Consider the following 24,162-nt stretch of genomic DNA (forward strand, 5'->3'; position numbering starts at 1 on the left):
TTATTTAACCACTGCCGCTAATTGTCGCTAGATGGATCTAACTCTCCTTTGCGCGCCTACCCTAGGGAGCTACAAACAAGCATATGTACATACAAGTGAAGCTAATATAAGCGTGTTAAAAACTGGTAATTTTTTCGAAGAGAAAGTCTGTTTTTACGTGCAAGTGTGGCTGGGAGTCCTTTCCTGGCCGGAGCATCTTCTCCCATTAGCATAGCCAGTGCATCCGCTGTGTCTTAATTCGCTGGACGATGTTGATGCCTTTGAAAAGCTCCTATAGTTTACTCGCGTAGAAATTTGCTCTCGCATACTCCCAGAAGTTTTATATTTGTCTCGTTTTGGCTGTTAGTATTTAGAGTAACATTTGAATGTGTATTTTATTTGGGTATTTTTTTTTCAATGATTCGACTTCAGTTTGAAAAAATCCTCAGGAATCTTAAGCTGCGCTTTGAAGACTATAAAATACACTTTCAAGTGTTTTATTTAAAACCCCGGCCTTGTGCTCAATCAAAATTTTAGTTATTGAAGTTTTATAGGTTTTATAATAATGAGCCGTCGTTAACAAATCGATAACATACCGATAATAAACTGGCAACACTCAGATAAAAAATCGATACTACTTTGATAACAAAAACGAAAACTTTTCTATAACACGCTGATTATAAATTTGAGCGTTACCAATTTGTTATCAGCGCATTTTCCAATTGATTTTATTAACAAATCTATGTTTCCGATAACAAATTGATATACTTTTGATAGCATTTCGATAAATTTTCCGTTAGTAATCGATTACTTTTTCATAAAAAATTGATAATTTTTTGATAGAAAATCAATCTAATTTTATCTTGTTTTATAATACTTTATTTCATTTTGTTTTATTATGTTCTATTTATTTTTCCATTTAATTTAATTTTATGGTTTTTTTTACTTTATTTTGTGTTATTTAATTTTTATTTATTTTATTTTGTTTTGTTTTACTTTATTTAATTTTACATTACTTTATTTGGATTTTTTATAACTTTATTTTATTTCTGTTTTACTTTATTATTGTATTTTATTTTGTTTTACTTTATTTTAATTTATTTTACTATTTTTTAATTTCATTTTATGTTTTTTTTTTCATTTATTTTAATGTGTTTCATTTAATTTTATTTTGTTTTATTTTATTTAATTTTGTTTAATTTTATTTTATTTAAATAAATTTTTTTTATTATTGATGATTTTTGATAGCCTTGTAAGTACTTGTTATTGTAAAAAATTTAATGAGCTGATAGGCCTTAGTTAAATAAAACAGAATATTTATAGTTGTATTTTAGTTTTACTTCGTCGATATTTCGATTTCGGTCTGAAATCATCTTCAGGAACATATGACTATGTTTGATCGATTAAATTAATTTTTAATTTTTTTTATTTACGTACGTACAATACCCCAGGTACGTTTGCGTTTTATTATGAATAATACAGTAGAAGCTCACAAATTAGAACCACTTTGTTTTTAGGGAGATTCTAATTTCTGAAAAATTCTAATTCTTGGAAGTTTTTTATTTGTATAAAACCTTAAAAATTAAGTCAACTTGCATTAAAAAAAACTACAATGAAATTGTCCTTATTCAATTCTGTTCATAAAAACGACAAAACATAAGGTAACAATTCAGTACAATACATATCACATGTTTTTTATTAAATCAAAGAAGATCCAAAAAACAAAAACTCCAATTACAATAAATATATTTTTTCATTAAAAATGCATAAAGATCGATAGAAATACATCAAAAAAGCCAAAAATGAATCAAAATCTTCATAACTAATATTCATCGATGTGCAATGATTTTTTGTTAGCCTCCTGATAGCTATAAGAAACAGTGTTTAAAATTGATGATTTATTTGATTTGATAGCAGATGGCGCCACATCAAATTCTAGGGCTAACCGCTTCCCTTGAACACCTTTGTCAAGCTTTTCCAAGGTCTGAACTTTGGACAAGTATTTTTCTTACGTTTACTTGGCATTTCAGCCAATTACTGTTATTTTTAAACAAACAATTCTAAAACACGTGCACGTGTACCGAATTTCACACAAAAACTAACAAAAACTGTAAAGAACCAACGACTACCGAGCGTAACATGAACAAATTGGGGATTCCCCTTTTTATGTCTATTTTGCAACAAAAAACAAAATACGCTCAGATATTAGAATTTTCTATTCTAATTTCAGATCGTGTAATGTATTGAAAAAGTTGATTCCAATTTCTGGACATTCTAATTACTAAAGGTCTTAATTTGTGAGCGACTACTGTAAAATGAAAATCATATTCGAATCGAATGTAATAATTATAGCTGAAGAAAAAAGTCAAAATCAGTAGCAATAATTATTATTGAGTAAAAAAATCGAAATAATTTTTTTAAGAAAATTATTATTTGTGGTCCAAATTTTTAAAATCTAATTTAATTATCATTTTAAATTTTAATTTATTTTATTTAGTTATGGTCTATTTTATCTTGTTTTTCTTTGTTTGCACTTTATTATGTCACATAAATCTAACCAAATTTGTTCATAATTGAGATGTTACATTCAATAAAACAATAAAGAGAAACAAATTTCAACTTAACCACGTGCTTTGTTTTTGTAAACAATTTGTGTAATCACGAAATTGCGTGAGTTGCTGTGAGATTTCGGTCACATCAACCCGACCACGTACATTGTTCCCACATTACAGTGTAGTTATTACACACCCAGTTACATTCTCTAGTACACCATACAGTATACCTATACCCCACACTGCGCCTGCATTAACATTTTACATAATTTTCCCTGTAGCAACCACTCACAAAAACTACGCTACGTTATGCTTACAGCTTACGCTAAAATTCAAGATGTATACACATCAAAAATGTTAATATTAAAAATCTAACTTAAGTAGTCATTAGACAGGAGTCTTAAAACTTACTACATTTTATAATCCCGGTAGAAAAACATTCTATTTTTCGGAGTATCACACTAATGCACATAAATATGCTGATAGTGTGAGAGAGCTATACAGTTTAAGTGAGAGTGATGAAGTGGCTTGATGGCTTGCCTGGGCCTGCTGCCAACAACTTCAGCATTGCGCTTTGAGCCCGGTCCAAATCAGTTGTTACCACTGCATGGCATTGTGCAGTACCGCGACTTTAATGAAACGTTTTAAAAACGGGCAAAACTGGAACCTGTATAAATACGATTAAAGTACGATAACTTAATTTAAAACGCCTTCAGTATATTTACGAAGGTTATTAGCAGCGGGCTTTCGTCATCAAGAGTGCAATATGTGAAGAAATAATTAGAAAAAAAAAATTTATAAAATAACAATTGTGAAATTAATTAATTTTGTTACGATACCAATATATATGAACGTACATTATTTTAATAGTTTACATGAGCCAGCATTTGTTGCGGCGCGTGCCTTACCTTTTTATTAACGCATTTCACGGTTTACCAATATTTATTTGTATTTGTTTTCATATGAGTGTACTTTTACCATTTAACATCTTTCTTGGTTTGGCTAAGAGGTGCGTGTTGTTGTAGTGCCAGTTTAAAACGTTTGTGCGTGGCCATAATAAATCAGTCAGGAATCATAATGCTGTGCCGTATTGTGGTTGCTGCAGATAATATTGCAATATGTTGGCTTTTTCCTTGAATATGCCTTTTATGCGATTTCTTAAAGTTAACGGCAATTGTTGCTTTACTGCTTAACCCATCTTACTTTTGCATATATCCACGGTATTATACGTCCTACATTTTCTGACCTACATACTGTCCTCGGGAGCTTCAGCATTCTAACCAACTTCAACCCTTTGGTGTGCTGACAGCTACCTGTACAAGTTTCACCTCAGTCATCCATTGGGGATTGGGAGACGTCTGTGGTACTGGACTTGTTAAGTGTTTCACGGATGATCAAAAGTTGAAAGGGGAGGTTAATGGAGGAGACTGATGTAAACTGATACCCCTTTTATGTAATATCTCCGAAGCGGATGCTGCAGAAATTACGGATGCGGTAGACGGGATATCTGCTAACTAGTGCTAATACCGTTGGAAGCTTTAACATGATGATGTTGCTTTTCTCGGGACTTAAACCGAGAAACTTTAATATGGCAGGCGAGCACACTAATTGCTCCGTAAGCCATCCACAGCGCCTACATCTTCATTGGATTTGTATTATTTTTTTTTTTTAATCTGGATCTTAGTATGCTTACCTTGTCGTAGTCGCGTGTGGTGACATTAACTCCATCGTGTTCGATGGCGTATTCGAGTTCAGCATCATTAAGCGTGCTTCTTGCGTCGGTTGCAATGCGGTATTCTTCGGTTTAGATATATTTTCCTGATAGCCTGCATACAAGTTTTTCTACCGTAGCTTTTCGAATCGCTGTAGAGATATGCTCCCATTGCTCATGCGTTCCATTGGGTTGGCCGAGTATGTCATTCGCATAAATGGAAACGCTGTGGCTTATCAATTATTTTTGTCTACAATCACCGGTGGCAGACGGTGGACAATGATCTAGTACTGCATGACTCGCCTTTGGATCCCGTTGGAACAAAGTTACTTTTCTCCACCAAAAATGCCCCCTAAGGGCCATAAATCTGTACATTGGCCAAGAAGCCTCATATTCATTGATAAATTTAACAGAACCCGAACACAAGCGGAACGATAAATAATGGTGTTGGCGGGCATTTAAACGATATCTTGTAAGCAAAATGAAATATGATCACAGAATAACACTGGTTTATAGCCAAAATGCACCAGATACGCCATTATGAAATTCCTATGTAAAATTACCCCCTGATTCCGAAAATCCAGGTTTTTGAAATATTTACGAATTATCGTTATTCAAAAAAAAAAAAAAACAAAAAAAAAATGGGTCCACTTAGTCATATATATCTCAAGAACGAATTGAGCAATTCCAAAACGGTTTTTAAAAGGTAATAAAATTTGCTATAAACTGTGCATACAACACTTTTTGCTAGGCCCTGCAGATTCAAAGATAACGAACAATCATTACGGATTTTTTCAATTTTTTTTTTTAATTTAAAAAAATTTGTACCTCGCGAGGAAGGATCTCTTTTTATTTATTTGCAGATTTTTTTTCTCTCTAAGATCAGTTTAATTACAAAAAAAATAAGCTTTCATTCAACAAAAGCGATGGACTAATACAAAAGTTATAAGCATTCAAGTAAATATATCCATTTAATACTTAAGTACCCTACTGATACATATGTGTTAGTATTTTTTGAGTTTTTGAGATATATATGATTAAGTGGACCCAATTTTTATACTCAGTTGAGCAGAGCTCACAGAGTATATTAACTTTGATTGGATAACGGTTGGTTGTATAGGTATAAAGGAATCGAGATAGATATAGACTTCCATATATCAAAATCATCAGTATCGAAAAAAAATTTGATTGAGCCATGTCCGTCCGTCCGTCCGTCTGCCCGTTAACACGATAACTTGAGTAAATTTTGAGGTATCTTGATGAAATTTGGTATGTAGATTCCTGGGCACTCATCTCAGATCGCTATTTAAAATGAACGATATCGGACTATAACCACGCCCATTTTTTCGATATCGAAAATTTCGAAAAACCGAAAAAATGCGATAATTCATTGCCAAATGCGGATAAAGCGATGAAACTCGGTAGATGGGTTGACGTTATGACGCAGAATAGAAAATTAGTAAGATTTTGGACAATGCGCGTGGCACCGCCCACTTTTACAAGAAGGTAATTTAAAAGTTTTGCAAGCTGTAATTTGGCAGTCGTTGAAGATATCATGATGAAATTTTGCAGGAACGTTACTACTATTACTATATATGTGCTAAATAAAAATAAGCAAAATTGGATGAAGAACACGCCCACTTTTTAAAAAAAAAAATTTTTAATTCTAATTTTAACAAAAAATTTAATATCTTTACTGTATATAAGTAAATTAAGTCAAAATTCAAATCCAGTAATGATATGATGCAACAAAATACAAAAATAAAAGAAAATTTCAAAATGGGCGTGGCTCCGCCCATTTTCATTTAGTTTGTCTAGAATACTTTTAATGCCATAAGTCGAACAAAAATTTACCAATCCTTCTTAAATTTGGTAGGGGCATAGATTCTATGACGGTAACTGTTTTCTGTGAAAATGGGCGAAATCGGTGGAAGCCACGACCAGTTTTTATACACAGTCCACCGTCTGGCCTTCCTCTCGGCCGTTAACACAATAACTTGAGCAAAAACCGATATATCTTTACTAAACTTAGTCCACGTACTTATCTGAACTCACTTTATCTTGGTATAAAAAATGGCCGAAATCCGACCATAACCACGCCCACTTTATCGATATTGCAAATTACGAAAAATGAAAAAAATGCCATAATTCTATACCAAATACGAAAAAAGGGATGAAACATGGTAATTGGATTGGTTTATTGACGCAAAATATAACTTTGGAAACAACTTTGTAAAATGGGTGTGACACCTACCATGATAAGTAGAAGAAAATGAAAAAGTTCTACAAGGCGAAATCAACAGCGTTTGGAATCTTGGCAGGAATACTGTTAGTGGTATTGCATATATAAATAAATTAGCAGTACCCGACAGATGATTTTCTGGATCACCTGGTCCACATTTTGGTCGATATCGCGAAAACGCCTTCACATATACATCTAAGGGCCACTCGCTTTTAAAACCCTCATTAATACTTTTAATTTGATATCCATATCGTACAAACACATTCTAGAGTCACCCCCGGCCCACCCTAATGGCGATATCTCGAAAAGGCGTCCACCTATAGACCTAATGCCCACTCCCTCTAAAAATGCTCAGTAACACCTTTCGTTTGATACCCATATCGTACAAACATTCTAGAGTCACCCCTGGCCCACCCTAATGGCGATATCTCGAAAAGGCATCCACCTATAGACCTAATGCCCACTCCCTCTAAAAATGCTCAGTAACACCTTTCGTTTGATACCCATATCGTACAAACATTCTAGAGTCACCCCTGGCCCACCCTAATGGCGATATCTCGAAAAGGCGTCCACCTATAGACCTAATGCCCACTCCCTCCTAAAATGCTCAGTAACACCTTTCGTTTGATACCCATATCGTACAAACATTCTAGAGTCACCCCTGGCCCACCCTAATGGCGATATCTCGAAAAGGTGTCCACCTATAGACCTAATGCCTACTCCCTCTTAAAATGCTCAGTAACACCTTTCGTTTGATACCCATATCGTACAAACATTCTAGAGTCACCCCTGGCCCACCCTAATGGCGATATCTCGAAAAGGCGTCCACCTATAGACCTAATGCCCACTCCCTCCTAAAATGCTCAGTAACACTTTCGTTATTTACCCATATCGTACAAACATTCTAGAGTCACCCCTGGTCCACCCTAATGGCGATATCTCGAAAAGGCGTCCACCTATAGACCTAATGCCCACTCCCTCTAAAAATGCTCATTAACACCTTTCGTTTGATACCCATATCGTACAAACATTCTAGAGTCACCCCTGGCCCACCCTAATGGCGATATCTCGAAAAGGCGTCCACCTATAGACCTAATGCCCACTCCCTCCTAAAATGCTCAGTAACACCTTTCATTTGACACCCATATCGTAAAAACACATTCTAGAGTCACCCCTGGCCCACCCTAATGGCGATATTTCGAAAAGGCGTCCACCTATAGACCTAATGCCCACTCCCTTTTAAAATGCTCAGTAACACCTTTCGTTTGATACCCATATCGTACAAACATTCTAGAGTCACCCCTGGCCCACCCTAATGGCGACATCTCGAAAAGGCTATAGACCTAATGCCCACTCCCTCTTAAAATGCTCAGTAACACCTTTCATTTGATTCCCATATCGTACAAACACATTCTGGAGTCACCCCTGGTCCACCTTTATGGCGATATCTCGAAACGGCGTCCACCTATGGAACTAAAGCCCATTCCTTTTTAAAATACTCATTACCACCTTTCATTTGATACCCATATCGTACAAACACATTCTAGAGTCACCCCTGGCCCACCTTAATGGCGATATCTCGAAAAGGCGTCCACCGATAGACCTAAGGCCCGCTCCCTCTTAAAATGCTCAGTAACACCTTTCATTTGATACCCATATCGTACAAACAAATTCTAGAGTCAGCCCTGGTCCACCTTTATGGCGATATCCCTAAATGGCGTCCATCCATAGAACTATGGCCTACTCTCTCTTAAAATACTCTTTAATACCTTCAATTTGATACACATGTCATACAACCACATTCCAGGGTTACCCTAGGTTCATTTTCCTACATGGTGATTTTCCTTATTTTGTCTCCATAGCTCTCAACTGAGTATGTAATGTTCGGTTACACCCGAACTTAGCCTTCCTTACTTGTTTTTTTTTTTTTTTTTTTTTTTTGAAAAACGGTAATTCGTAAATATCTCAAAAACGTTACCATAGAATTAAAAATAACCTTGATTTTCGGGATCAGGGGGTGATTTTACATAGGAATTTCATAATGGCGTCTCTGGTGCAGAAAAAAGTTGGAATTTGTGATCCAGTGTAATTAATTTTGACAGGTTTTAGATCTGGATAATTTATTAACTACACTACAGCATAACTATAAATAATCGGGATCTCCTTGCTAACTTTCACAGTTGATAATTATAGATATAATTTTTTGCTCTAATTTTCATTTTGCTCGATAATCGAGGTAATGAATTGTTGGATGAGGCCGAAGGTAGATGCCAGCAAGAATCGTGCACAATACTTGAATAAATCCCAATGAAGATCACATTGGCGCTCTTAAGTCAACAGTTGTCATGCAACTTTTTAAAGTAAAAACAAAATACAACAATAATGTGTAGATGTATTTAATTGTGTTGTTGGCGTCTTAATGCATTCGATGGTGCTTAGTTGTCTGCAGTTTCGCAAACGTAACTGGAAAATCGGTCAATGCAGCACAAAGAATGGCTAGTAACAAAATTCGCTGCATACAGACAGGGGACATAGAAATAGAGACACCCTACAGGTGCGAATGCTATCAAAAACTGACTTATACTCGGTTTTCATTTGGCAAAAATAACTGACATCAAAAACAGCCTCAAGCTGACCCGCTGGTCGGTTGTGGTCAAAAGTGTTTTCATTATGTCATGTTACTGACTCGAAGTAGATAAAGCTGAGCGTAGTCAAAACCAACGCTCAAATTTTGTGTTCACTTATTTCAGAACACGTTTCAATATTTCAGGTTTTTTTACATGCTGTGACATTATTTATTGATTGAGCCCCAGTTGGCGAAAGAAAATATAATACCAACATGTTAGAAAATGAAATTTTAATGTGAGATATGCCATACCCCTAATTATCACTGTGTATTCAAAACGGACGGCAAGGCATTTGCCGTTGCAAGACAAACTGATTTCATTGGTATTGTCACGGATATTAGCATCACTAAATTATCCCATCACTAAGGCGATGCTAAGGCCATGCCAAGCAGTATTTACGTTAATAATTAAATCAAGTATACACATATATAAGGCAGCCCAGAGAGATGTCACACACAGATGCATTTACTTATATGCCTATGTGCGCAAACTACAAACATTCACATCAATAATTCAATCTTTATGTATCTACTTAAACGAATAAATAATTGCGTCTACACATATGTACACATTCCGACGAGCAACATTTACATACAAGGCAGCAAGAGATGAGATGTCACACACCGATGAATTTACTTATACGCTTATGTGTGTGCGGGAGACTGTAAACTACAAACACATGCATATACCTTATCTGAGTTGTCACAAGAGTGAGCAATAATTTGTGCACGAAGTTGTGGCTGGCAATTTTGTAGCCGAAACAACTAGTAAGTTCTGGAAATCGAAGAGCCTAGAAGTATGCAGCGTAAACTATAAAAGCGGCGCCAGCGAGTAAGAAGTAATTCAGTTTGATTTGAGTTGATCAGCAGTTACGACTAAGAAGATATCTAGCGAGCAATACCAGTATTATTTTGATTAGTGGAGTTTCATTTGAGCTATCAGTTTGGTTATTAAGCTATTCGTTGCACAGTTTGAGTGTTATTGTGAAGCATTTTAATAAAGGCCATTTTTCCATTATTCAATATTGGAGTTATTTATTCAACAGTTTAGCGATACGAACCTAGCAAAAGGGGCAAATAAGAGGATTTGCAGAAAATTCGTTACAATTGGTGTCAGAAGAGGAATTGTTGAATAAATTCCAAAGGACAACAAGGACATGGCAAAGTTCGGTGAATTAAAGATCCAGCAACTAAAGAAGGAGTTGGAGACCCGTGGATTGAATACAAGCGGCGTTAAACTTGAACTTCAGGCACGGCTACGAGAGGCAATGGAAGCAGAAGGAATTGATGTGGAAGAGTATGTCTTTCACCTTGATGGGGAGGACACAACAAAAATTGAAGAGAAAAACGAAACATCGCATACGGTTACCAGCACAGATTTGAACATGATTTTGGCTGCAATATCTGCTCAAACATCGACAGTGGCTTCTCAACTGGAATCGCAAAAGACAGATATAAAATCTCAACTGGCATCTCAACTAGAAGAACAGAAGACATATATGGCATCCCAACTGGAATCGCAGGAGACACGCATAACATCAAAGATGGAAGAACAAGAGGAGCGCTTATCATTGCAGGTGGCACAAATGTCTTCACAGTTAGAAGCACAGGAAGCAAGGGTAACATCAAAGCTGGAAGCGCAGGATGCAAAAATCGCTCAATTTCAGGCAGAAGTCGATGATTTGAAGGGTCGTATGGAGCAGTTACAATTAAATCGTCCAGCAGTTTCAGCGAGTAATTCAAAGGTAAAAACACCATCCTTTGACGGTTCTGTTCCTTTCCAGGTCTTTAAGTTACAGTTTGAGAAGACCGCAGCAGTGAACAACTGGAATGTGGAAGATAAAGTTGCCGCACTCTTCGTAGCATTGAAAGGACCAGCTGCCGAAATCTTACAGACTATTCCAGAATACGAACGGAACAGTTATGACGCATTGATGGCTGCTGTAGAACGGCGATACGGAAGCGAACACAGGAAACAGATATTTCAAATAGAATTGCAAAACCGCTACCAAAAAGCTAACGAGACCTTGCAGGAGTTTGCTTCTGACATTGAAAGATTGGCTCATCTTGCAAATGCGGATGCACCCGTGGAATACACGGAAAGAGTGAAGATTCAGAGCTTTATAAATGGCATACGAGATGTGGAAACGAAGCGAGCTACATACGCGAACCCAAAACTGACATTTGCTGAAACGGTATCACATGCATTGACTCAGGAAACTGCCTCCCTATTAAGTAAACCAGCATATAAGGCTCATCGTGTAGAAGTAGAAAGGCCAGAATGGGTAGACACAATTTTGGAAGCACTGAAAGGATCACAACAGAGAAATGCCGGAGTTATTAAATGTTTCAAGTGCGGCAACCCAGGTCATATTGCACGACATTGCAGCACCGGTCCCAATAGCTCCAACAATGTGGGTGGCCGTAAACGCAGAGCTGAAGGAGATGAGCAAATCTCCAAGTCCACTCAATCGTTAAACTAAAGCGAGTCAGCCGCAAGGGGCGACAGCTGGCTCCCTCAATTGAATGCCCCATAATCTCTATCTCACAAATTGGAAGAAGATCAAACAATCTTACTGTCGGAGGACATGTGGATGGAAAGGAACGTTTACTGACTGTAGATACGGGTGCATCTCATTCCATCATTCGAGCGGATTTAGTCAACAAGAAGATAACACCATTGCATGGAGCAAGATTGCGTACAGCCACTGGAGAAGACAGCACGGTTCTAGGAGAAGTATCATGTGAAGTCGCAATTGGGAACGTCACGGTAGTACACAATTTTATAGTGGCAGAGATTGTTGATGAAATCATAATTGGAGTGGACTTCTTAATCGACCAGGGCATCAAGATCGACATGCAAAGCAAGACGATGCGATATAAGAACATGGATGTACCACTTAATTTCGGCTACGAGAGAGGCTACAGCAGTAAACGAGTGCTGGTGGAAGAGAGTCAGCGAATACCACCAAAATCCGAAGCAGTCATCTGGGCAAAGGTTGATGGAGATTGTGGGACAAACAAATTGTGGGTTGTCGAAGCAGCAAACAAATCAGCACTGAACATACTTGTAGGAAAAACCCTGGCTATGACAAAACAAGATGGACGTGTTCCAGTAAGAGTACTCAATGAGTTCAATTCACCACTCAAACTAACTAAAGGAGCTATTTTGGGAAGATGCCAAGAGGCTGAAGTAGTTATTAACTGTGAACAGCTCCAGGAACACGTTTCAGCTAGTAATACTAATCTTTCAAATGACATCACGGCATGGACGCAGGGGCTAGAGGAAGCATATCAGAGTAAGGCAAAACAACTGCTCCTAAAGTACGCGAACATATTTGACCAGGATGGTTCTAAACCAGGCCGCACCAACGTTGTGAAACATCAAATTGACACTGGAGATGCGAGGCCGATCCGTCAAGCTCCACGTAGTGTTCCACTGGCGAAGCGGCAAGTTGTGAGTCAAATTATACAAGAAATGAGCGACAGCGGCGTCATCGAACCATCAGCTAGTCCCTGGAGCTCACCGGTAGTACTTGTAAAGAAGAAGGATGGAAAAATGAGGTTTTGCGTCGACTACCGGAAGTTGAATGACGTTACGAAAAAGGATAGCTACCCATTGCCAAGAATTGACGACACTCTGGACTCGCTCTCTGGTACGAAATGGTTTTCCACACTGGACTTGAAAAGCGGCTACTGGCAAGTGGAGGTAAATGAGGAAGACAAAGAGAAAACAGCCTTCAGCGTCGGAGATGGTCTTTGGCAATTTACAGTAATGCCCTTTGGACTATGTAATGCACCAGCTACTTTCGAGAGACTCATGGATCAGGTATTGAAAGGACTACATTGGAAAACATGCTTGGTGTACCTGGACGACATCATCGTATTGGGCAAGAATTTCGATGAACATCTTAAGAACTTGGAGGAAGTTTTCCAAAGAATAGCTGGCGCTGGTCTGCAGTTAAGTCCCAAAAAGTGTGCGCTGTTTAAAAAGGAAGTAAATTATTTGGGTCACAAGGTAACGACAGAGGGCATCTGCACTGCGAACGAAAAGATAGAGGCTGTAAAGGATTGGCCAAGACCACAGAACCTACATGAATTAAGAAGTTTCCTTGGGCTGTGCACATATTACCGCCGATTTGTACAAAATTTTTCCAGCGTAGCCCATAGCCTCCATGAGCTTACAAGAAAAAATAAAGCTTTTGAATGGAAGAAGGAGCAAGAAGTGGCTTTCCAAACATTGAAGGAGCGTTTGTGCACTGCCCCAATGTTAGCATATCCGATTCCAGGAGCAACATTTATTCTAGATACAGATGCGAGTGGATATGCTATAGGAGGCGTTTTATCACAACTGGTCGATGGACAGGAGAAGGTAGTTGCATATTACAGCCGTTCGATTGGAAAACCAGAGAGGAACTACTGCGTTACGCGGAGAGAGCTGTTGGCATTGGTAGAGTGCGTTAAACATTTTCACAAATACCTCTACGGCCAGCGATTCCGTGTCAGGACAGATCACGCAGCTTTAAAATGGCTACTGCAGTTCCGTAATCCAGAAGGACAATTGGCACGGTGGATCGAGCGACTACAAAGCTATGACTTTTCCATTGAGCATCGAAAAGGTAGTACCCATGGAAATGCCGATGCAATGTCACGAAGACCATGTAGTTTGGAATGCAAGCACTGTTCAAAAGCCGAGGCTAAAGAAGACATTATAGATGTCCGGCTAATGACTATAACATGTACAGATGAATGGGACAAGGAACAGCTAAGAAAGTGCCAGCTAGAAGATGCAGATCTGTCACGTGTTATGCAAGGGCTCGAACGAAATGAAAGACCAAACAGAGAAGAGATGTCAGCAGAGAGTCCCATTGCGAAGTCATATTGGGCACAGTGGAACAGTTTGGAATTGATATCCGGTTGCCTTCATCGAGTATGGGAGAGTGAGGATGGTAAATACAAGAATAAACTGATAGTTGTTCCCAGAAAGAGGATTCCTGATGTGCTCAGCGAGCTGCATAATGGTCCAAGCGGAGGTCATCTTGGAATCACGAAGACGCTCGAGAAGATTAAACAGAGATTCTATTGGGTTGGTTGCCGTCAGTCGGTCACTGATTGGATTGCGAACTGCGAGGTTTGCAGCAGAGCGAAAGGGCCCAGAACACGAAGTCATGGCCAGATGAAGCAATATAACTCAGGTGCGCCATTTGAAAGGATCGCTATGGATGTCGCCGGTCCATTTCCTACTAGCAACGGCGGAAACAAATATGTACTGGTAGTTATGGATTATTTCAGCAAATGGCCAGAGGTATACCCAATCCCAAATCAAGAAGCGGAAACGGTAGCAGAAGTTTTTATAAACAATTGGGTTGCAAGGTATGGTGTACCAATGGAGTTACATTCTGACCAAGGCAGGAATTTCGAATCAGCTGTGTTCCAGGAAATGTGTAAGTCATTGGGCATTCGAAAAACACGGACAACTGCATTGCATCCTCAATCCGATGGTATGGTAGAACGATTCAATAGAACATTGGAGGAGCACTTAAGGAAAGTAGTGGACAAGTACCATAAAGAATGGGATACCCGCATACCATTATTCTTGATGGCTTACCGATCAGCAGTGCATGAGACAACGGGCCAAACCCCTGCAAAAGTAATTTTTGGCAATGACCTTAGACTGCCAGCTGATTTGAAGTTTGGGATAGATGCCAATGCGGAGAGAAATGTCAGGAAATCCACTAGTGATTTGGAAGAAGAGCTAAGAGAAATACATGATCTGATAAGGCAACGAACAAAGATTATGAGTGACAAGATGAAAGCCAGATATGATAAAGCAATTAATTCAGAAGGTTTTCAGGAAGGAGATTTGGTGCTGTTATACAACCCACAACGTAAAAAAGGTTTGTCCCCGAAATTGCAATGTAATTGGGAAGGCCCATACAAAGTTGTAAAACGGATCAACGATGTAGTGTACCGCATACAAACCATCGGTAAACCACGAACCAAAATGAAGGTGGTCCATTTGGAAAGGCTAGCAACGTTTAGATCGAGAGATTTGTCTGATCGGGACGATCAGACTTAGGTGGAGGGCAGTGTCACGGATATTAGCATCACTAAATTATCACATCACTAAGGCGATGCTAAGGCCATGCCAAGCAGTATTTACGTTAATAATTAAATCAAGTATACACATATATAAGGCAGCCCAGAGAGATGTCACACACAGATGCATTTACTTATATGCCTATGTGCGCAAACTACAAACATTCACATCAATAATTCAATCTTTATGTATCTACTTAAACGAATAAATAATTGCGTCTACACATATGTACACATTCCGACGAGCAACATTTACATACAAGGCAGCAAGAGATGAGATGTTACACACCGATGAATTTACTTATACGCTTATGTGTGTGCGGGAGACTGTAAACTACAAACACATGCATATACCTTATCTGAGTTGTCACAAGAGTGAGCAATAATTTGTGCACGAAGTTGTGGCTGGCAATTTTGTAGCCGAAACAACTAGTAAGTTCTGGAAATCGAAGAGCCTAGAAGTATGCAGCGTAAACTATAAAAGCGGCGCCAGCGAGTAAGAAGTAATTCAGTTTGATTTGAGTTGATCAGCAGTTACGACTAAGAAGATATCTAGCGAGCAATACCAGTATTATTTTGATTAGTGGAGTTTCATTTGAGCTATCAGTTTGGTTATTAAGCTATTCGTTGCACAGTTTGAGTGTTATTGTGAAGCATTTTAATAAAGGCCATTTTTCCATTATTCAATATTGGAGTTATTTATTCAACAGTTTAGCGATACGAACCTAGCAAAAGGGGCAAATAAGAGGATTTGCAGAAAATTAGTTACAAATGTTGGTATGGCCAAGTTTGTCGTCAATTTTAAAGTAGTGAAAACCAAGCCTTAAAGTTGGTCATTTAGTGTCAAACAAGTTTCCATTATGTCACATAACTGACTCGAAGGCTATAAACAGTATGTAGCCAAAAGCCAAGGTATATTTTTGTCTTCATTTATTTCACAATCCGTATTATTATTTGCCGTGGTTTGCCACGGTGTGACATTACTTATTTATTGATGGAACGGCAGTTGGCAAACGAAACCAAATTTCCATCATGTTGGCAAATGAAGTTTTAAAGTCAAATTTGCCATACCGTTGTGAGATTCTTTTTATCAATTATTGGTCATTTTAGTTGTCACTTTGTAGTCAAAACGAAGGTCAAACGTATTTGACGTCATATGAAAAGCAGGCGACTAAATCTAAATCCCGTGCTCGAGTTGAGCGCTACATTCGGAACACGCCAAGTAAAAATCACTTCCAATAAAAAAAAACTAGGTAACAAGCTTCTAATGAGATCTGTTTTTGGTTACGATCACAGCCTATTATTTACCGTCTAAGGACTATGACTTACGAGTTAAGGGCCCGCACCCAGACTCGTACTCTTTCAAGAGAGGGTATCGATGCTCAGTTCTTTAGGCTGATAGGTAGCACGAGGAAGGGACAAGTCAGAACGACAATAGGGCCTTGCAACGTTTACTACAGCGGCGATTTGGACAAACTAAGCAACTAAGAGCCAAAGGCGTTGGAGAACAGAGATTTCAACGCCAAGTATTGTAATGCACGAGCTTCTCGACGAGTTTCGTATCAAGGCGAAGTTTTTTAATACATGAAGGAAAACATGTTCCATTAGAAACTGGAAAAGTCAACGCCATGACAAAAAAACGACGGGGTGGGCTAGGGGGGGCCTTTGGTTCGACATTGGAAAACTCACCCTTCCTGATTAACATCTACCAACGTGTTAAGGTTGATGTGACTTCGCAGCAGCTCGAATCATGATCATTTGTAGTACCAGGTTTCGGCATAAAAAGATACACTAGTACCCAGTCCGGTCGGGTACTAGCACCTTCAGGTTTTACATGACCAGTTTGGTACTTGGGCTCACCGGTTCCTGGCCTAATACAACTTTTTTTCTATGCACCAATCAACTAATACAATTTACATCAAAATAACTAAGAAAATTTTGGTAAACAGTGTGGCGACACCGCTGTGATTTCGCAAGCCCTTCGAGTATATTTCTGCATTGGCAGATGCCGTTCGAAGTCGACATAAAACATGCAGGATCGCCAACTTGTAGAAAAAATTAAGAGGCTGAACACCACTAGTCATATCTTCGATCGCCGCCATTATTATTTGGCCTAGATGCACTGCGACCTTTATTTAGAATTGTGCTTAACCTTTCAGCTTATTACTGTATGGCTTCAGGCTTTTTAATCCATAACACGAAGGAATCAGGGGGTACGCCACCTATGTAGATAGGAAGGTCCCTGCCTTGACAGGGCGATGCATTCGTAGAGAGCGTGAACCGTCGTTTCATCTTCCAGCTAACAAAAGCGACGAAATTGTATATTGTATAGATTTAACTTACTTAGATGATATCGTAGACAACAGTGTCCCGAATAACATCCAGTGAGAGTAATTGAGTTTGGCTGATACTCTCGTCGCTGAGGTTACAAACAACTAGAGCTTTCTTTGCCGGTGCAGTCAGTACAGTGATGTCTGAATTGCTTTGTTTCCCAGTTACTTATAGCTCACCTAGTGTAAAGGCATACAAGTCCACAGAAGAGCTACTTAGGCACCCTATTTGGCTAGGTAGTCTGCCTGTTCATGACCTTCATGTCCCTGATGCCCAGTAACCCATCCTAACAAAATCTTGTTCTTGGCTGCCCGACAAGCCATTAGCTTAGAAATAGTTGCGTAATACTGCTAGGCGCAAAAGGATGCCTAGCTCTCAGACATAATGAAGAAACTCCTTGAGGATACGTCTCTCTGTAGACATTTTCTACCGCAAACTTCTATGACATGGATTCCTGCCAGAAAATATTTTGAGGTAGCCTCTCACTTGTATTGATTTGTTGAAGTTCGGTCCATAGACACCAGCTCCCGTTTTTTCGTCGCCAAGTTTCGATACATCCCTGACCCAGACCTCTTAGTCAGAGTAAGTATATTGTAAAGATTTCTGGGGAATTCCGATTATTTTGCACCTTCTGCTAACGTTCTATTTTGGGAGTAGTACAATTATACTTTAATAACACGTACTTCACAAAAACGTGTTTAATTCAAACTGATTCTTCAGCTTGCGCCGCTTTTATTTAGAATTATTTTGAAGTCTAAGTGCAGCAAGTGTTGTCTATTGGAATAGGGAAGGGAGGTTTCCAATAAAGCACTAAATGCATCAGAAGAGGGCGTTCTCATTGCATCCGTTATGCCAATACAATATTGTAACGAATTTACTTGCAAATCCTCTTATTTGCCCTTCTGCTAAGTTCGAATCACTAAACTGTGGAATAAATAACTCCAATATTGAATAATGGAAAAATGGCCTTTATTAAAGTACTTCACAATAACACGTATACTTTGCAACTAGCTTACTTAACAACCAAACTGATAGGTTAAATGGAACTGACTTTCAAAATAATACTGCTATGGCTCGCTAGATAGCGTCTTAATCGAAATTGCTTGATAGCTCAAATCAAACTGAATTCCAGCGCCTCTACATTTGCTGCCTTTTATACTCTCTGATTTCAACGTTCGCATCTTCTAGGCGCTTCCAGAATCTACTAGTTGCCATTAGCTCTCAAACTTCTCAGCTGTAACTACAATTGCACGATTTTATAGCTTCTCTCATTGCATACTTTCAGGAGTATCTCAGATATATGCATGTGTTTGTGCATTGATTCTCCGCTGCTCGGATACGTACATGGCACATATGTATGTGTAGATCCAATTATTGTTTCGTTTATATAGATACATAATGATTGATCTATGGATGTGCATGATATCACTGTTTAGCATCGGCTTAGAGATAGCAGCACCCCTTAGTTTTGCTAATATTCGTAACAATATGCTATTATTATTATTATCTTTCTAGCAATGAGGAGTCCTTGTCGTTCTTTTATTGTAGTACGCCCCGCTTATTAGCAATTCAAAGACCTTCTCGCCGATATTTCATTATCCTTAAAAATAGCGTGATGATAAACCCGACATTCGGAACCCCGCAAATGAACGACCATGATAGAGTGAGAACAATGATGATTCAATTGTGATTATTGGCAAGAGTTAGAATAATAATTTGTGAAACCGCTTAATATGCAGACATAACACAACTACATCATATCATGTAATTAAAGTAATTACATACCTACGTAGTTATGTAAACCGACATTAACCTTACATACAAATATGCTTGTGTATGCAAAGGAGAACGGGTGAACAAATCGGACGTTGATCTTATGACTTTTAATTAATTTGTGGTTAGAACGTTTTTCCACATGGCTAGTTTTAGTTTTCGCAAAAAAGGTGTCTTCTTCAATGACACATGTGTTCCCACTTCACAGTTACATTGTCAGGTCGAAAAATGCTCTCAGTGAGCGGATGGGAGAAACAATTGGATTAATCATCAGGTGTCTGTTCATGCATGGTTCAGTGAGCAGGTTCTTGACGACAAACTTTTCTTGTATCACTGCTTCCACTTTCTTTGCAAATTGCTCAATCCAGGAGATTGGCAGTATGCCTTGCATTGATCACGATATATCAAATTGTTTTCGTGTTCTTTGGTCAGGTGAGCGTGAGTTGGTTGGTGTATATGTTATAGGTAAAACCTAGTAACACAAACTACCACATTTCGCGCAACATGTTACATCGGATATCTTGAGTTTTCAAATTCCTAGACCAAAGTCCCCTTCACTTAACCAAACCGGCGTTAAAGTCGCAAAGCCTGATTTAGATGTAATAGCAGGAGCAATAGCTTATGTATTTTTTATTATATCATAGAAAGAGTCCTTATCCTTATCATCATTTAGGGAACAGAATTGTCGCAGCTGAGAGGGAAGGGGCCATTAACGACCAAAAGGTATGCGGAGGCACACTTTAGGATACCTCCCTATTCTATCTCCACTGCTCTGGATTGTGCTAGCCAACGAGCTTCTGAAAGAGCTTGATGGTAGTGACTGCCGAGTGGTGGCTTATGCGGATGACCTGGCAATCACTGACAGAGGCAAAAATGTGGAAACAGTATCCGATATTTTCGATAGGCTGAGCCATGTGGACTGGCAATCAACCCTAGATAAACGGAGTTTTTTTTTGTATTTTTATGAGGAGATACAAGACTCCGCTTTCAAAACACTCTCGATTGGGGTATACCGTTAGTACTTCCTGATAGGGTAAGGGAACAGTGGAGAGCAAAGGTGGAGGGTAGGATTGGAAAGGCCTTGGTTGCCTCGGTAAGAGCTGAGACTTTATGAAATTGTAGTCAAGCACTATGCTCGATGGGGACATATTACCAATATGTTAGTGTTAGTACAACGTACAATGCTGGTTGGTAATTGCGGTAGTCTTAGAACAACACCTACCTTGACGTTGAATGTGGTGGATATTGTGGGCAAGACGGCTGCAACACGGTCACTGATAAGACTTTGTGACATGGGATATGGGCTTTGTCATTCAGGGCGTTTAAGCATTCTTACCTACCTTGACTTCATCCCAGATAAGACAGAATATTGTGTGACAATAACTGCCCCATGTGCAAGCTCCAGAAGAGCTATGCCATCGAGAGAGGAGTGGGGATAAGAATTTATATGGGGTAGTAACTGATTACCTGGTTCACGAATGGAATGTAACTAGGATTGAGCTAATATATATAATAACTAGGTGGAAGTATTTCGGTTTTGGCTCACTGGGATATACGAAGCACTCGATATCGGTCTTCTTAGAAACTACATCGCTGCCATGTAACGGGTATCTTAATAGATATGTGTAACTTCAGTCACCATTGTCGATGTTTGCTTCCCCTGCCGGGGTCATCAGCTGTATCAGCTGTTGGTCAATAATAATAGATGAGTGTGAACAGACGCTCATTCATAGGCGTAAACGACAGTCATTGGCTGCGAAGTCGCTTTCTCATCACAAAACCAACATCGTGGTTACGTCTTAAATACGGAAAGCTAGAACGCATAAGCGGTTAAGTTAAAGTTTTGACGTACGTCTGGCTTTGTCTGTAGTGGGGTGTAGGCAAGTAATTTGTATGCCGATGGATGACCCCTTACACAATTCGTGAAAATATTGCGTGATAGCCCTAACATCATAATCACTCACCTTCTAATGTTTTGACAAAATTTACTGCTTTATGCCAGGGCTCAATGAGCCGTAATTACACTTTCACTTTAGACATTTTGGACAAGTCAAAAAATACACTTTCCGTACATTTTGGTTTAGCAGCCAAGACCCAGTGGTAAGAGTGCTTTAGTTGTAATAAAAAAAACTTACCAATGGGTAAAAATGCAAATAATAAAAAAAAACAATACAAAAAGACGGCCCAATAAAAAAAAAAAAACAAAAAATAAAGAAAATATTGGTACTTGCTTGCAAAAAATATTTAAATCAACGAAATAAACATTGCAAGCTAAATAAATACTTGAGTACACACCTACATATAACACATTACATACATATGGGGTATTCCATCCCATTTCGACCAATTTTGAACCCGACCCCTTTAGAATTGGCTGAAAGTTTTTCTTCTTTTTCTAGCTTACGAAAGACGTTTTTCAGAATTTTTTCAACCAACTCAAAAAAAGTTATGAATTTAAAAAAAAACACCGTTTTTGTTTTCAAAATGCTATAACTTTTTCAAAAATTGACCGTTTGGGATCTTTTTTTTAAATTTGTTTTTAAATGTACTTTTCGGAAAAAATACAAAAAAATTTTAAAGTTTTTTTTTTTTTAATTTTTCAGTTTTTCGAGATTTTTCAAATTACGCCATTTTTTTTTCTCATAAAAAACTTCAATCAATTCTGCAATCATCCCCACTAATCCCGGAGTGGGCGATTTTTTTTTTATATTTTTTTTTTTTAATTGAAAAAAAAATTTTCAAATATAAAAATTTTTTTTTATCAATTTTATTTATATAACAAAAAAATGTAAGAAAATGATTTTTAAGTATTCTTTTCTTTATATATTATGGTAATCTACGACTAAAATAACCAGGATAGTGAAAGCGAGTCATTTTAATCGTAGATTACCATAATATATAAAGAAAAGAATACTTAAAAATTATTTTCTTACAATTGAAAATTTTTTCCCAATTAAATAAAAAAAATAAAAAAAAAAAAATCGGCCCACTCCGGGATTAGTGGGGATGATTGCAGAATTGATTACAGTTGTATATGACAAAAAAAAAAAAAGGCGAAAATCGAAAAATCTCGAAAAACTGAAAAATTAAAAAAAAAAACTTTAAAAATTTTTTTGTATTTTTTCCGAAAAGTACATTTAAAAACAAATTTAAAAAAAAACAAAGATCCCAAATGGTCAATTTTTGAAAAAGTTATAGCATTTTGAAAACAAAAACGGTGTTTTTTTAAATTCATAACTTTTTTTGAGTTGGATGAAAAATTTGAAAAAATTCTGAAAAACGTCTTTCGTAAGCTAGAAAAAGACGAAAAACTTTCAGCCAATTTTAAAGGAGTCGGGTTCAAAATTGGTCGAAATGGGATGGAATACCCCATATATATGTATGTATCTAGTATAGTCTAACAAAAAATCGACATGTACTTGAAAATTTATTCAAATATCTCGTGATATATTGCTGCTTCAATTTACAAGCCGACACGCTCATTTGCCACATCAATGAATTTTTGGGTGCGCTGCACTATGGGCTTGCGTACATGCTTTTGCTTTCAAAATGATCCACTGTGGTTACAGCTTAACTTTTCAATGCTCACAGCCGTTCGCCGGGTCGTATACGCTCAGAGCTGGGTAAATTCAATGCCATTACATTACCCATTACATTCCTCAGTAATTGGAAGAAAAGGAATTGATTACATTTCAATTCCTCAAAAAAATACGAAAAGTAATTTCGTTTTTTTGAGGCTCGAGTACACAAAATTTTTTGTTTGTAATTGAAAAAATGCAATTGTAATCTCTTTCCCAGTACTTTCGAAAGGAATTGCAAATGTAATTGAAAATTTTCCAATTACATTACAAAGAATGAAAAAAGTAACTTCGAATTTCCCATTCCATTCCTCAAAGGAATTGCGAAAGTAATTGAAAAACTACAACTTAGTTTGTGTATAGGAACTTACTCCGATGTGGGTGACTTTTCGGGTCACACTTTTCATTATTTCATCAGATTTTTCTTGTGAGTGGAAACTGAAAGCATTTGGAAACACCAGTGAATATAAAATCATTATCTTCTTAAAGTTCCCAGCTAAGTAAGGGCATCTCCTTTCCTTCCTCAGCTATCAAAGGGTGGTGGATATAGGAAAGCAGCATTTAATTTTCTTTGATACATTCAGCTGGCATAACGTAAACACCAGCAATGTTCCGGAAAACTTTTTCTCGTATTCTTGATCATTTGATCAATCCATAGTTGCCTGCTCTGAACCATATTGTAAGAAATAATATTAGAGCAGACAATGACAAGTCGTCCGTATAAAGCCTCAGAAGCGTTTGAAGTGAAGTGTAACTAAGGTATAGCGGCACCAGGTGCTACTACATTTGTCAATGCCAGATGCTTTTTTATATTTGAAAGTTTGCGTAAAAATTATGCATCGTTTCGCTTCCTTGTTTAAAAAGTCTGTGGTCAGATGTTCTTCTGTGCCTCATTGATTTTAAGTGGAGATATTTGCATTTCCACCTCCTCACAGTAAGATGTTTGTCCTGGTACCAGGTCCAAGGACTATGTTAGACAGTTTATCATCTCTCTCGCTTTGCCAATGAGGCGTTACGCAAAATTTGTGAGTTTTTAGGTAATGGTATCCCCATTATTCCTATCATACCTACGTTAAAATATATATGTACATCAAATGCACGTGTGTTTATGACTAAACTCCTCCGAAAAAACTGGACCCATTTTAATGAATATTTTGTATATGTTCAAGGAGAATTGTGGATGTTTTAGATTCACAGCTTCGTCCGTTTTCTTTCTTATTTTCCCGAGAAATTAACCAGGGGCCGACATATTTTAAACAAAATTATTTTAT

General features: G+C 37.8%; 1 protein-coding gene across 8 annotated transcripts in view; it reads left to right on the top strand.

Moving 5' to 3' along the window:
* The first annotated feature begins 3,085 nt into the window (after positions 1-3,085).
* Positions 3,086-24,162, top strand: part of LOC137250387 (uncharacterized) — a 76,927-nt gene continuing 55,850 nt past the window's right edge. Inside the window, exon 1 of one of the 8 annotated variants that reach the window (XM_067783061.1) lies at positions 3,086-3,217. The gene's annotated coding sequence lies outside the window, so the exon portion shown is untranslated. Of the gene's footprint in view, positions 3,300-24,162 lie in introns of all 8 variants that reach the window. The other 7 variants (XM_067783060.1, XM_067783062.1, XM_067783065.1 and 4 more) reach the window with 7 other exon arrangements.

This window comes from Eurosta solidaginis, chromosome 4 (assembly GCF_040869045.1).
Source record: "Eurosta solidaginis isolate ZX-2024a chromosome 4, ASM4086904v1, whole genome shotgun sequence".
Taxonomy (NCBI): Eukaryota; Metazoa; Arthropoda; class Insecta; order Diptera; family Tephritidae; genus Eurosta; species Eurosta solidaginis.